General features: G+C 46.6%; 1 long non-coding RNA gene across 2 annotated transcripts; it reads left to right on the top strand.

The window, feature by feature from the left end:
• Positions 1-3,337: 3,337 nt before the first annotated feature.
• LOC148813529 (uncharacterized) lies at positions 3,338-7,614 on the top strand. 2 transcript variants are annotated; one of them, XR_016086242.1, is made up of 5 exons: positions 3,338-3,565; positions 5,440-5,596; positions 5,690-5,826; positions 5,935-6,082; positions 6,573-7,614. It is a non-coding gene; the product is annotated as an uncharacterized LOC148813529 (long non-coding RNA). The 2 variants fall into 2 exon arrangements; XR_016086241.1 differs by having other exon boundaries at positions 3,349-3,565; positions 5,935-7,614.
• The last annotated feature ends 7,791 nt before the right edge of the window (positions 7,615-15,405 follow it).

Raw genomic sequence — 15,405 nt, 5'->3', positions numbered from 1 at the left:
CTCAGCTCTCTCAGCCCTGCAGGTGACGCAGATAGAGGCCACACACACACACACTCGCAAGTGCACACACACACTCGCATACACTCGCACACACTAATGCACAGACTCATATACTCACACACACACACACTCATAAACGCACACACAAATGAACAAACACACAAGTTCACATATGCACAATGCACACAGACTCACAAATGCCCACACAGATTCACACGCACACACTCATACACTTACACCACTCACAAACCCACATACAATACTTATACAGTACACTTACACACACATTCACACACACTCATACAATCACTCACACACTTAACACACACAGGCGCGTGCACACACACACACACTCGAACACTTGCACACACTAATGCACAGACTCATATACTCACACATACACAAATGAACATACACGCACATTCACATACGCACAACGCACACAGACTCACAAATGCACACACACATTCACACACACTCATACACTCACACACACCAGTTTGCAGTAAATCAGAGCATCGCCTGTAAGAGCTGAGAGTACAGTACTGTGAATTGAGTTAGCAAATGACACGTGAACTCTGGGCTGCCTGTATTTGTCCCATCTGCCTTGTTTTCTACATTGTAATTTATTTATATTTTAGGCACTTGTCTCAAAAATAAAAGCAAGATACTGGCGTCTACTGCTGCCACTCACAAATCTCTCAAGTCATGAGCACTCTTACTGACGGGACAACCCAGCTCGTCAGTCCATCGCTGTTGCTTGGCGTAGAGAGCCACCTACTGGCCCAACAACACCACTGCAACAGGAAACTGGTTTTCCTAACAGCAGGGCTGCCCGTTCCTGCTCCAGTTTAAAACTGGTAACAGTGGGATCGGAGGAACAGACACTTTGCGTAATGAACACACAGGTCAATGAAAAGTAAAATGAAGGGCTCTTCTTTACACAGAGAGGGGTGGGGGTGGGGAACAAGCTGCCCAGCCCTGTGGTTGAAGCCGATACCCTGGCTTCTCTCCAGACACAGCTGGGTGAGCTCCTCCAGTCAGGACAGGAGGCTCTACTGTACACAGAGGGGGGTGGGGGTGGGGAACAAGCTGCCCAGCCCTGTGGTTGAAGCCGATACCCTGGCTTCTCTCCAGACAGGAGAGTTGTTGTTGTTATTGTTGTTATATGAGCTCACTGCCGGTCATGAAGAACTTCTGTTCTTCCTACTTGTATATTACAGCTAAAGAAGAAGAGCTCACCCCCCACTCGAACCCTGAGCCCTGCCCAGCCGGACACGAGATCCCAGCACAAGTGTCTCTGAGCTTCGCTCTGGTCTTTGCCCTGTTCTCTGCTCTCTTCTTCTCCATGTGTCTTGACTGGATCAGTTACAGAAGAAGAGTGAGAAACAAGTGAGACACACCTGTCCTGTATTTATACAGTCTAGAGACGCACGGTACAGAGACACACCTGACCTGTATTTATACAGTCTAGAGACACACCTGTCCTGTATTTATACAGTCTAGAGACACACCTGTCCTGTATTTATACAGTCTAGAGACACACAGTACAGAGTCACACCTGACCTGTATTTATACAGTCTAGAGACGCACGGTACAGAGACACACCTGACCTGTATTTATACAGTCTAGAGACGCGCGGTACAGAGTCACACCTGTCCTGTATTTATACAGCTTTCATTCCCACTCACTGTCACACTCGCTCCTGCCAGAGCACAGAAGAATCACCTGTCGATCACCAGATTGCTGTGACTATGCGGTCTGCTGGGAGATCTGTTCCACCTGTGAGTGATGTGTCACCTCAGAGGTCTCACTGGGAGCCTGGGGTTTTCAGATCAGCCTTTGTATCACTCTGTTCCCTGCTGTGGTTTGCTTTTGGATTTCTGACCCACTCTGAACAGATTGCTTGTGTTCTGTCCTGTGCGTCTCTCGGTTATGAACTTGTTTGTTTCTTGATTGGGTTTCTGGCTTGTGAGCTCTTCACCAGCAGTATGAGCAACGCCGTTACTCTCCCGGCTCAGGAGCGAGTGACCCCCGGCTCTGTGCGCAAACTAAACTGCACCCAGGCTGCGCGCAGATGTTAAGTTTATACAATTAAATGTTAAGTTTATATTACACTCTTACTGGACACACTGTATAGACACACACACACCTGTACAGACTCTTATTGGACACACTGTATAGACACACACTCCTGTACAGACTCTTATTGGACACACTGAATAGACACACACACACTCCTGTACAGACTCTTACTGGACACACTGTATAGATACACACACACTCCTGTACAGACTCTTATTGGACACACTGTATAGACACACACACTCCTGTACAGACTCTTATTGGACACACTGTATAGACACACACACACACCTGTACAGACTCTTACTGGACACACTGTATCAACACACACACACCTGTACAGACTCTTATTGGACACACTGTATAGACACACACACACACTCCTGTACAGACTCTTACTGGACACACTGTATAGACACATACTGTACACTCCTTTACAGACTCTTATTGGACACACTGTATAGACACACACACACTCCTGTACAGACTCTTACTGGACACACTGTATAGACACACACACACTCCTGTACAGACTCTTATTGGACAGACTGTATAGACACACACACACACCTGTACAGACTCTTACTGGACACACTGTATCAACACACCAATTTACCAATATTTACTGCTTTATTTTCCCCTGTTGTGCAGCGCTGATCTGCATGTATGTTTGATTTGGAAATCCTGAAGCTCTTTTACGACCCTAAAGCATCTTTTCAATTGAAAGAGTGAATTGGAGAGAGAGAGTTGTGCTATGGTATTGTTATATTAATAAACGGGGTTACTGGAAAGTCAAGTTAGCCAGTACGATTTATTATTATTTTTATTTTTTTAACTTTTTATTAGTAAAACAAGAGGAAAAAGAGTACAAACAAGAGCGCATATAACATATCAGTTACATCGTCAGGGGTACATATTACAATGCAAATACACACTATAAAAAAGTTCAAACAGCAAATAAAGATAAGGTCCGCTCAGCTTTCATGTTTTTACATTTCGAAATCGTCTGTAAACACGCCTTTGCAGCTACTTCGAACTGTTCAAACACAGGACTCTTCCCAGATCGTTTCACTTTGTGTATACGACAACGTGCCAGTGTAAGTCCATTACAAGAGATACAAGCCAGTATTGTTTTAATGAGAATCACATGCGCTGGCGTCGCCTTAGGTACGTAAACCACATCTGTCCAATCAGGCCCAGGAATATCACCTGGACCCGCCCCCCTTGTTAGCGATTAGGCTTCCTGACGTCATAAAAGAGCGCCGGATGTTGTTCCTTCGTTGGGAATGTAGCAGGTGTGTTTGCTGTTTTGCGGTAGCGGCGGAATTTGTTCTGGCTCTTCTCTGCTGCCCTTTTCTACGACAGGCGAAGATCATAACCAGAGTCTCATGCTCAGCCGATATACCGGGTCACTCGACCTCGCTGTGGGCTTTGAAATGGGCGAGTTTCCGGCGGACGGGCGGCTGACCCGGCGTGAGCGGTGAGTATCCGGACACACGCTGACCGAGCCTCTCTAGAGCAGCACCGACACGTCCGCTTCCAAAAAGCGTCTGAAATAGTTTAGTACACGTTTCAGGGGTGTGACTGTGCGTGCTGCTCATGATAAAACATCCTTTTTTTAAGTAAGTGTTCTGCACATTGGTGGTGGTGGAGGGGATCCCCGTTACCTGTAAAGCGCTTTGAGTGGAGTGTCCAGAAAAGTTTCCAGTTTCCAGAAAAGCGCTATATAAGTGTAAGCACTTATTATTAATTATAATTGTTATTCTCTGTGCGTTGAAGACCTTTGTTTCCAGTTTAGAGCTCCGTGATTTTAATGAGGAGCTTTTCTGACTGACTCCAGACACTGGATAATTTTGTTTAATGCCACTCTCCTGGGACAAGTGAGAAATGTTTTTTCTTTTGGAGGCAAGACATTGATTAGTCGCCTTAATATAGCGGAGATTAGTTCTGTGAGCTGACTTCAACCCTGCAGGCCTGTGTCTGTTCCCCTAGTTAATGGCAATAACGTCAATATTTATACTTCTTTGTTACAAACTGAATAAATCTTCTTATCTAATGGCTCAGTTCTGATTAGATAAAGATCACACCCACAGAAAGTGGGAGATGAGATTGTCTGATTTTACTAACTAAAAAAAGTATATGGAAATATTAAAAATGAGGAGATCCCCTGAAGAAGGCTTCACAGCTGAAATGTTGTATTCTTCTCAGCAGGGAATAATAATTACTTGTTCCTTTGCAGACTAAGCATGCTGACACAGCTCCCCACCTGAACTAAGATTAGGAGATGTTGTACTGTAACGGTTTATATGAAACATCTTAGTTTTAAACCATTTCTATTAACACATTTACAACTTATTTAAAAAACTTTGCAAGAGATGCAAGTGTAAAATTTGCATGTCCCCTTCTGAGCTTTTTGTGAGTCGCTCAATGCTTGGAGATCATTGAAGTTTGGTTCAGCACACTCTGCAGTTTCAGGCTGCGAAAGGGAGAAGCCATCTTGTCTGTGCTTGTGAGTATCACTCCCAGCTCTTAGTTACTCGAGGAGAGCTCCGCCAGCCCTGCACAGGTGCAGTGTGATTCTCTCAGCCTTGTCCCCGGTGAGTGTGACGCAGGTGTGTCCCCCCAGGTCCGGGGAGCAGAGCTCGTTGGCTTCTCACTGAAACCCCAGAGTGCCCCTTGGGTAAAGTAACTGGGGTAGTGAGTTATCTGAAACAGGGGCTGAGGGGTTGATGAAGGAGAGGAGCGAACCCGCCTCAGTCTTGGGAACTGGAGCTGAGATGTTGACCTCCTGCTCTGGTGTTCCGGCTGCGTCTTCCTCCCATCCGGAGCAGTCTGGAAGATCTGGGAGAAGCCAACAGGAAGAAACTCCTCCTGGACCTCGACTCTGGGAGGAGCCCAGCGCCTGGACCCCCCCCCTCCTGAAGCCTCATGCTGACCAGGAGGAGGAGGAGCCCAGTGCCTGGACCCCCCTGAAGACTCTGGCTGACCAGGAGGAGGAGCCCAGCACCTGAACCCCCCTGAAGACTCAGGCTGACCAGGATGAGCCCAGGGTTGTCATCAGAACCATGAAACAATGTGAAGAAGTGGGAGAGAGCCTGTGGAGAGCACGCCTGTGTTTCTCCAGGACGGGTCACCAGAACAGCAGCTCTGGGCCGGAGCAGTCGGGACTCGGTGGAGCACAGGCTGCCTTCAGGCCTGTTTATTCGGGCAACACTGTACTCTTTGTCTGTTTCTTAAACCTGAGGCCACTACGGAAGATTGCTCAAAGGATTTTTTTGTAATGAGTATCATGTGTTACTCAGTGGAGTCTCCAGGTGTTGGTTTAAAACTCTGAGCTGTCCTGTTTCTTAATAGAGATGCTGGACGTGTCCCGCAGGTTCGCTCATACAGGGACACAGTCTGGAAGTCCTGATCCCTGATGGAGTCCGTGAGATCAGGGTGATCAGCTGACCGAGAGGCACAGTCCCACCTCTGTCCTGACCAGGCACAGCTGGGGTTCTGGATCAGCCAGGTAGAGAATGGCGTTTGTTCACTGTGTGTGGTTCAGGGTGATGTGTGGGGTCGTGCGATGTGATTTTCTGTCGTCTTTATATTGTCTCTGCAGGCGCTGCTGTGTGGGCTGTGGTCTCTGGAGGAGCCGAGCTCAGAGCAGTCGGACTCGGGGACACAGTCACCCTGCCCTGTGACCTCAGACTCCGAGACAAGACCACCTGCTTGAGAAAGCAGACCCTGTCTGTGGGGGTAATGGCTTATAAAAACCCTATACAGCAGCAGAATGACCCCTCTGACCACAGGAAGGGACTTGACTGGTGCTGCAGGCTGTCTGATCTTCCTACTTGTGTTTTACAGGAAAGGAAGAGCCTACCCCTGACTTGAACCCTGAGCCCTGCCCAGCCTGACAGGAGATCGCAGCACGAGTGAGTCTGATCTTCACCCTGTTCTCTGCTCTCCTTCTGCATGTGTCTCCACTGGCTCGGTCACGGAGCAGGAGAGAGAGGTGAGTGAGACACCTGTCCTGTATGTATACAGTCCAGAGGCACATGGTCTAGAGAACACCTGACCTGTGTTTATACAGTCTAGAGGCACATGGTCTAGAGACGCACCTGACATGTTTATACGGTCTAGAGACACACGGTGCAGGGACACACCTGACCTGTATTTCAAAGAAGAAGGTTGTGAGTTTGGATGTGGAAGTGATGACTGTCTGATACCCTTGAGCTCTGGGGCACAGTGGAAGCAGGTCTTGTCACCGACAGTGTTAATGACGTCTGTCTTGTTTCAGTTTAAGTGAAAGATTTGTCAAATATGCAGTTAGACAGGGCTGAGAACTACTTCAGTGTCCGGTTTATTCTGGACGTAGATTTGAGCTTTGACAGTGTAGAAATGACGATTTTGACCATATGATGTTAATCCTAATATCTGACCAAGTATGAATACGTAAATAAAGCTTTTTGTTATTGTCGTTCATCTCCGATCCTCCTCACAAGCCCACAAGATTCCCTGGAAAACACAGACGGACGTTCAGACCAGATCAGCGGAAGTCTGCAGGAGTCGCTTAATGAAGGGACCGCTTTGTACCAAAACAACTGAAAACCTGACAGAATTAATGAGGACTCCTTTTCTTGGATATTCTCTGTACTTGTTAACCACTAAACCAGACAGTCTCTCCAGTCTGTTTCCTGAATAATTAGTTCATTGGCCTATTTCCCATGCTGGGAATGCACTGGGATGGTAGATCACTAAACCAGTCAGTCTCTTTCCTGAATATTTTTGTGTTGCATAGTGAGTTTACTGCTTAGTCATTGCAATGTTTAGTCACAGCCCAGTTTTTGTCCCGAATATTGACTCTTTTATTCACTGTACTGGTTAGTCACTGGGATTGGTAGTCACAGTACTAAGTAATCCCTAACAGGTATTCACTGTACTGGCCTGTCAGTGTGATTGGTATTTGTTGTAATGGATAATTACTTAATCACTATACTTTGTATTCACTGTGGTTGGTACTGAGTATTCAGTGTAACAGATGAGCACTGTAATGATTATTCTCTGTGACTGATAGGCCCTGTACTGGGTATTCACTGTCACAGATAACTTTCTGTGTTGGAAATTCTCAGTAATGGTTTACAAGATATTCCCTGAAATGGTAAGTCACTACGATTGTTCGTGTCTTTGCTTATTTATTTTATTAAATGGTCACTGTAATGGTTGGACACTAAACCAGTCACTGTCTTTTAGGAATAATTGTCTCTTCACTCTGCTGGGTGTTCACAGAAATAGCTGCACACAAAAACGGTCACTCTGTTTTGTGAATGATTATTGTACTACATAGTCACTGTTCTGGGTATTCACTGGGATGGTGAGGGGAGTGGGGGTAGTGTCACTGGGATTGGTAGTCACTATACTAAGTAATCACTGTAACAGATTTACTGTAGTGGCCTGTCACTGTAATACATAATGATTCATTCACTATACCTTGTGTTCACTGTGGTTTGTACTGAGTGTTCACTGTAATAAATGTCTGCACACAAATAGTCAGTCTATTTCATTAATAATTGTATTATAGTCACTGTGCTGGGTATTCACTGGATTGGTGAGTCACTAAACCAGTGGGTCTCTCTGTGCTCACTGTAATGGTGAGAGGAGTGGGGTACCAGCCAGGTGAGAGCTGGAGGAGTGGGGTACCAGACAGCTGAAGCCAAAGAACATTCCTGTGTGACACTGAACACGCTCAACCGGAATCTGTGGGATCCTGATAGAGGAAAAGTCAAGAGGAAGGACAGACGCCCCAACACCGGAGCTCTCTCCCAGTCGGACACCAGGAGCCCTGACGCCCTCATCCTCCCCCATCGGCTCCATCTCTCCGGTCGTCTCATCTGGACATCGGGCTCCAGGATCTCAGGGAAGGTTCCCTCCTCCCAGCCCGGCTCAGGCCTGAGGAGTCTGGAAGATCTGGGAGAAGCCAACAGGAAGAAACTCCTCCTGGACCTCGACTCGGGGAGGAGCCCAGCGCCTGGAGACCCAAGGGTGTCAAATTAATGAAGGTGGGGGGTGTCACCTGAATGAGGTGAGGAAGGGGAGAGAGAGCCTGTGGACAACACACCTGTGTTTCTCCAGGACGGGTCTCCAGAACAGCAGCTCTGGACCGGAGCAGTCGGGACTCGGTGGAGCACAGGCTGCCTTCAGGCATGTTTATTCCCACCAGACACAGCTCCTGCAGGAGGAACCTGACCCTGCAGGGAGGCTGTGGGACAGGTGGGGAGGGACTGGGAATGTGGGAGCTGCGCCCCGTGTTGGGGAAACAGGATCAGGCAGCCAGGGGTGAAGTGGGGCAACACTGTACCAGGCTGGAGAGGGCACCCCCAGACCTGCAGGTAGAGGACAAGAGGATGTTCTTGACTGGTCAGTACAGGAGGGGCCAGGGTACCCCATCAGCACTGAAGGGCACGAGGTGCCAGGCAGGTGAGTGCAGACCAGGTGAGTCCTTCACTGGCTGTCCCTCGCAGGTGACGCTGGTCCTGCATGATCGGTGCTGATCGGACCAATCTGGGATCCACAGACTGAGGGGACAGAGCAGGAGTCGTCTTGGGGAGACATCCAGGTTGTCCTGATCTCCTGCCTGCTGGAGCCTGTGAGGATGACCATGATGACGAAGAGCTGCAGGTGACCCTGAATCAGGCTGCTCCTTAGAGACTAGCTCCTCCTAGTGGGGCTCCAGGGGGTGACCCTCAGGGCTGTGTCCTGACCTCCTGCTGTCTCTCGCCCACAAGAACCTGGTCAGTGTGCTGTTGACACTACACTCTCGAACCCGAGTCCAACACCAGCCTCCAGCACGAGCACAAGGTCAGGTTAGTCCTGTCACTCCTGTGTCACACTCAGGGCATGAACACACAACCCTACTAGTGAGAGAGGAGAACCTGCACTAACTTATGAAGTTACTAGCATTGATATTGGAGCCTGGTGAAGTAGTTATTCTTGAATTAAAATAAGTCAACTAATATTTTTACTATTAGCAGCACTATTATCGGAAGCAGTATTATTGTTTTCAGTAGCAGTACTTGTAATAGAAGCAGTGTTGCTGTTTTTTTTTCCAAGAGGACACTAGTAAGAGAAACAGTTCTACTGTTATTTTCAGCAGAAACGCTGGTGATAGAAGCAGTACTCTTGTCACCTGTATGTAATATGTATGACACCACCATCAGGACTGGCACAGAGAGCTCAGACATGACTCTGCTCTGTTAGTTGTGAAAGAATCCACACAGCTCCTCTGTGCTGAGTGATGTTGTGTAGTTATTGTACAGCTGTAATAGTTAAGGTCAGGTTTTCTCTCCATCTTGAGTGACAGGTGAACGCTGGGCTGAAGACAGATGACTAGGCACAGAGAGACTGCAGAGCCAGACTGCTGCCCTCAGACACACGAACCAGTTGTCACAGCTGTGCAGCCTACAGCAGCGTGTCCTGGGATGGAGGTGGGATGCTCTCTCCTGGCTCTTTTCCCTTTGCCATATTCCAGTAAGTCTGGCGGCTGACACTGGGAAGACCTGTATGTATGAGGATTAAACCCTCTCCTGTTTTCTCTTCCCTAATTTTCAAGGCTGTCCAGAGGCTGCCAGTGGGAAGACAGGTATGGCTGGGAGTTGGGATAGAGGCTGGTTACCCTCTCCTGTGTTTCTTTTCCTTAATTTTCCTGGATGTCCAAAAGAATTGACAGTGGGAAGATGGAGTGGAAGGGGATTCGGAATGGAGGTGGGAATCCAATTTTTTTTCCCAGCCAGTGGGAAGACCACTGTGGATTGAGTGTTGGGATGGAGGTTGATGCTCTGTCCTGGTGTTAATTTCTGTAGTCTTCCAGAATGTCCAATGGGAAGATGGGCTGTCCAGTGGCAGACAGTGGGAAGACGACGGGCTGTATGAAGATTAAACCCTCTCCTGTTTTCTTTTCCTTAACTTTCCAGGATGTCCAGGGGCAGACAGTGGAGAGACAAGTATGGCTGGGATAGAGGTTGGATGTTCTCTCCTGTAATCGTTTCCCTGATTTTCTAGGATGTCCATAAAATTGACACTGGGAAGATGGGTATGGAGGAGGAGTTGGAATGGAGGTTGATGTTCTCTCCCGTCTCTTCCCTAATTTTCCAAGATGTCCAGAGGCTGCCAGTGGGAAGACTGGTATGGTTGGGATAGAGATTGGATGCTCTCTCCTTTAATCTTTCCTACTTTTCTAGGATGTCCAGAAAATGTAAACCCTCTCCTGTATTTTCCCTTGTTTTCTAGGATGTCCAGAGGCTGCCAGTGGGAAGATGGGTATGGCTGGAAGTTGGGATAGAGGTTAGATGCTCTCTCCTGTAGTCTTTTCCCTTATTTTCTAGGATGTCCTTAAAATTGACAGTGGGAAGACGAGTATGGAAGGGGAGTTGGAATGGAGGTTGGATGCTCACTCCTCTTTTCCCTAATCTTCCAGTGTCCAGAGGCTGCCAGTGGGAAGATGGGTATGGATGAGGTGTTGGGGTTGACATTGGACTGTATTTTCCTGAATTGGCCAGAGGCTGCCAGTGGTAAGACGGGTATGGATGAAGATTGAACCCTCTTCTGTATTCTTGTTCCCTAATTTTCCAGGATGTTCTGAGGAAGACAGTGAAGACCAGTGTGGATGAAGGTTGATGCTCTGTCCTGTGTTCATTGCTGTAGTTTTCCAGAATGTCTTGAGGCTGCTAATGGGAAGACGGGTATGGCTGGGAGTTGGGATAGAGGTTGGTTACCCTCTCCTGTAATCTTTTCCCTAATTTTCCAGGATGTCCAAAATAATTGACAGTGGGAAGATGGATTTATAGGTGGGAAGATGGATTGGAGTTCAGATGCCATCTAGGATGTCCAGGAAACAGCCAGAGGCAAGACTAGTGTGGATGGAGGTTGACGCTCAGTCTTGTTCATTTCTGTAGTTTTCCAGAATGTCCAGTGGCGGACAGTGGGAAGACGGGTATGGATGAGGAGTTGGAATGGAGGTTGGAAGTTCACTCTAGTCTCTTTTCCCTAATTTCTGTAGTCCAGAGGCTTCCAGTGGGAAGATGGGTATGAAAGAGGTGTTGGGGTTGACACTGGACTCATTGGACTGTATTTTCCTAAATTGTCAAGGCTGACAGTGGGAGGACAGGTATACATGAAGATTGAACCCTCTCCTGTGTTCTTGTTCCTTAATTTTCCAGGATCTTCTGAGGAAGACAGTGGAGAGAGGGGTATGGATGTGAAGATGGAGTGGGGGTTGGGTGCTGTCTCCTGTGTTTTTTCCCTACTTTTCCATGGTGTCCAGAGAAGTCAGTGGGAACACCAGTGTGGATGGAGGTTGATGCTCAGTCCTGTGTTCATTTCTCTAGTTTTGCCAGAATGTCCAGAGGCTGACAGTGGTAGACTGGGTGACAGTGGGAAGACCAGTGTGGATGAGGAAGACAGAATGGGGGTTGATGGTCTCCTGCTCTCCGAGTTCTGACACCAAAGTGTCAGGGGTCAAAGGTCAAGATGGACTCCAATGCAGGGGCAGACAGAGGGAGGACCAGTGTGGATGGAGGTTGATACTCTGTCCTGTGATCATTTCTGTAGTTTTCCCAGAAAGTCCAGTGGCTGACAGTGGGAAGATGGGTATGGATGAGGTGTTGGGTTTGACATCGGACTGTATTTTCCTTATTTTTCCAGGTTGTCCAGTGGGAAGACAGGTATGGTTGGGAGTTGGCGTGGAGGTGAGAAGCTCTTTCCTGTCTTTTTCTTCCTCCTTGTTGGTCTCTGTGACGTCTCTTGAGCTGTGTGTCTTTCTCTCAGTCCAGCTGCTTGTGCTCTGTAAAACACTACACTTCTGCAGTATTAAACAGGGCTTTTTGACTGTGGATTGCAGGTTTGATTCCAGAGGGGACACAGTCCTGTACCCCAGAGTGAGGTACTTTGCTCAGATGGACTGTTCTGATCATGGTTATCAGTGGCTGAACTGTAGGGAGTGGAGTGCTGACAATGGTGTACTCAATTCTCAAGAGTATTGTACCTTAATACACTGACACGTCTGTGTGTTGAACTTTCAACGTACTGAGCTTTGTTACTCAATGATATAGACCAGGGTGCTGAAGTCTTTCCTATATAATTCTTGAACACCCAAACCTGTGTATGTACTCGCATCTCCACTGAGCATTAATACTGGTAATCCTCACACTTGTATAAGTAACTCTCTCCTGTCCTGAGCTTTAATTCTCAATGACAGACCTGTGTGCTGAGCTATCCTGTGGACTGTGCTGTAATACTGAAACCAGGGTGCTGAACTTGTACTTAATTTAATTCTCACATTGACACACGAGTGCTGAACTCACCTTTACTGTGCTTTCATACTCAAGTGTGTACTGACCCCTCATGTGGGCTGGACTATCATACTTAAACCAGTGTGGTACACCTGTGTGCAAAACTCACCTTTACTGTGCTTTTAATACTCAAACCTCTGCGCTCGGCTCTCACCTGGACTCCACTAAAATACTTATTAAACCACTGTGCTGATCCCTAACTTGTGAGTGAGCTTTAATATTCAGCGACGTGTATGCTGAACCTTCATCTGTAGTGTACTTCAATACTCAAATCTGTGTGCTACCCTGTGAGAGTTAATACTTACTGACACACCTGTGTGCTTCAATCTCGCCTTCTTATAGCTTTTTTTAATGCTCAAATCTGGTGAGTAAACCCTCACCTGGACTGTACTAAACTACTTAAACCAGGGTGCTGAACTCTCCCTTGTACTGAACTGGAATACTCAGTGATGCACCAGTTTGTCGAACCTTCACCTGCAGTGTACTTGAGTACTCAAGTCTGTGTGCTGAGCTGTCAACTGTACTATTAGAGTACCCAGCCCTGTGTGCTGAACTGTACTGTGTTGTAATGCTCAGACTTGTACTGAACTTCAATATTCACTGACATGCCTCTATGCTGAACCTTGTAGTGAACTCAAGATTGTACTGCGCTTCAATACTCAGTGACACCAGTATGGTGAACTTTCACCTGCCGTTTTCTCTAATACTCGAATCTGTGTGCTACACTCTTGCCTTTACTGGGGTTTAATACTTAATGACACGTCTGTATAATTTGCTTTCACCGTTTTTAATTTAATGTTTTAATACTCAAATCTGTGTGGTCAGCTCTCACCTGGACACTACTAAAAATAACTGGTACTTTTTTCTGTTTTAATACTGAAACCTGTGTTCTGAACTCTCGTCTGCAGTGAGCTTTAATACAAAACTGTGCTTCATTGTCGTCTGTAATGAGTGATAATACTCAAACCAGTACACTAAATTCTAGCCTTTTCTGTGCTTTAATACTCAAATCTGTGTTCAGCTCTCACTTGGACTGTACTAAACTACTTCAAGCAGTGTGCTGATCCCTTGCTTGTATTGAAATTTAATACTCACTGACACAACTGTCTGTTGAACCTTCACCTGCAGTGTTGTAATACCCAGATGTTTATGCTAAACTGGCAGCTGTCCTATTGGGATACTCAGCCCTGTGTGATGAACTGTAACCTGTACTGTGTTGTAATAGAGATGTGGACTCACAGCAGACTGGTACTATTTTGCTCTGCTCAGAGTTGTGTACTGGCCTTCAATGGTGAAAACTGCCCAGTTCATCACTGGGGTTGCCCTCCCTACTCTACTGGACACTTTTGACAGACGGGGCTTGAGGAAAGCTTTAGGCATCATCAAAGACCCCACACACCCCAGCTACAGCCTCTATGACCCTCTACCATCTGGACAACGGTACCGAGTATTCGGGCCTGGACTACCAGACTGGGAGACAGGGCGGGGGTAAAAACTATCGAACTACTGAACTCCCAGCCTCTCTCACTCTCCTCTCAGCTAGGAGCTGAGCCTCACCTTCTCTTACCACAAACCCAAACACATCTTCCATGTCAAAAAGCTCCCTCACCATCATTTCTATCCTTTTATTTCGTTCTGTTGTATCTTTTTGCTCACTGCTTGTTGTCTTTCTTTTAATATACAATTGTATTGTTTATTTTTTTTGTACTGCTTATCATCCAAGAGCTAGCTAAATAGCATTTTGTTATCCCTTATACCTGTATGCGAGTATAATGACAAACATGACTTGAATCCTCCGTGTTAAACCAGTAGGCTGACCTTTTGACCTGCAGTGATCTTTATAATACTCACGGCAGGGTGCTGAACTCTCATCTTTTCTTTTTAAACAGGTGGACTGGACTCTAATAGTGTGGCTGGACTCTCACTTGTAGCTGAGCTGTAATCCACAGAGACATGGCTGTAGCCTGAACCTTCATCTGTAAGTTACTTTAATAGTTGAGTCTGTGTGCTACACTCACCTTCACTCGGTTTCAGTACTCAATGACACACCTGTGTGCTTTACTCTCACTTGATTATAATTATAATTACTCAAATGTGTGCTCCCCTCTTACCTGGACTGTACTAAACTACTTCACCCTGTGTGTTGAACTCTCCCTTGTACTGGATGTTAATTCTCAGTGACACAGCTGTTTGTTGAACCCTCACCTGCAGTGTTTAAATACTCAAATCTGTGTGATAAACTGTATTATGCCAATGCTCAGCCCTGTGTCCTGTACTGTTGTAAGACTGAGCCGAGTGTGTTGAACTCTCACCTGTATTCTGTAATACTCAGCCCTGTGTACTGTACTGTGCTGTAATCCATGGACTGCTGTACTGAACTGTGATTGTACACTGTTGTAACAGTCTTCCTCTCTCCTGTAGTTCACTGTAACATTCAGACTTTAGTCTGGAACTGTCACCTGTAATCTAGTGTCATACCCTGACTTGTCTACTGTACTGTTGTCACCTGTAGTGTTTTGTAATATCCTGCCATGTGTACGGATTTACAATGTAATAACCCCCTCGTGTACCAAACTATCACCTGTAATCTATTGTAATTCCCTGACTTGTCTACTGTACTGTGATGTCAACTGTATGGTGTTGTAATACCCAGCCATGTGTACTGTCCTATAATGTAATAACCAGTTCAGTGTACCACTCACCTGTGCTAATAGTCAGACATCTGTATGCTGTTGTCATGTTAAATGTTTCCTAGATTGTTGTATTACTCAGCCCTGTGTGGTGTAGGGGGATGTGAATGGTCACTTGTATTGTTGTAGGACCCAGCTCTGTCTGCTGTATGACAGTGTAATAAACATACCGGTGTGTCAAACTGTCCCCTGTGCTCTAGTGTAATACTCAGTCCTGTGTGCTGTACTCTCATGTTAATTGTTACCTATATTGTAGTAATACCTAGACCTGTAGTGTACGGTGATGTGAACTGTCACTTGTA

This window comes from Atractosteus spatula, assembly GCF_055471065.1.
Source record: "Atractosteus spatula isolate fAtrSpa1 chromosome 10 unlocalized genomic scaffold, fAtrSpa1.hap1 SUPER_10_unloc_1, whole genome shotgun sequence".
In the NCBI taxonomy this organism is placed as follows: Eukaryota; Metazoa; Chordata; class Actinopteri; order Semionotiformes; family Lepisosteidae; genus Atractosteus; species Atractosteus spatula.
The sequence above is the reverse complement of the archived record's forward strand: the minus strand, read 5'-3'. Positions and strand labels throughout refer to the sequence as shown.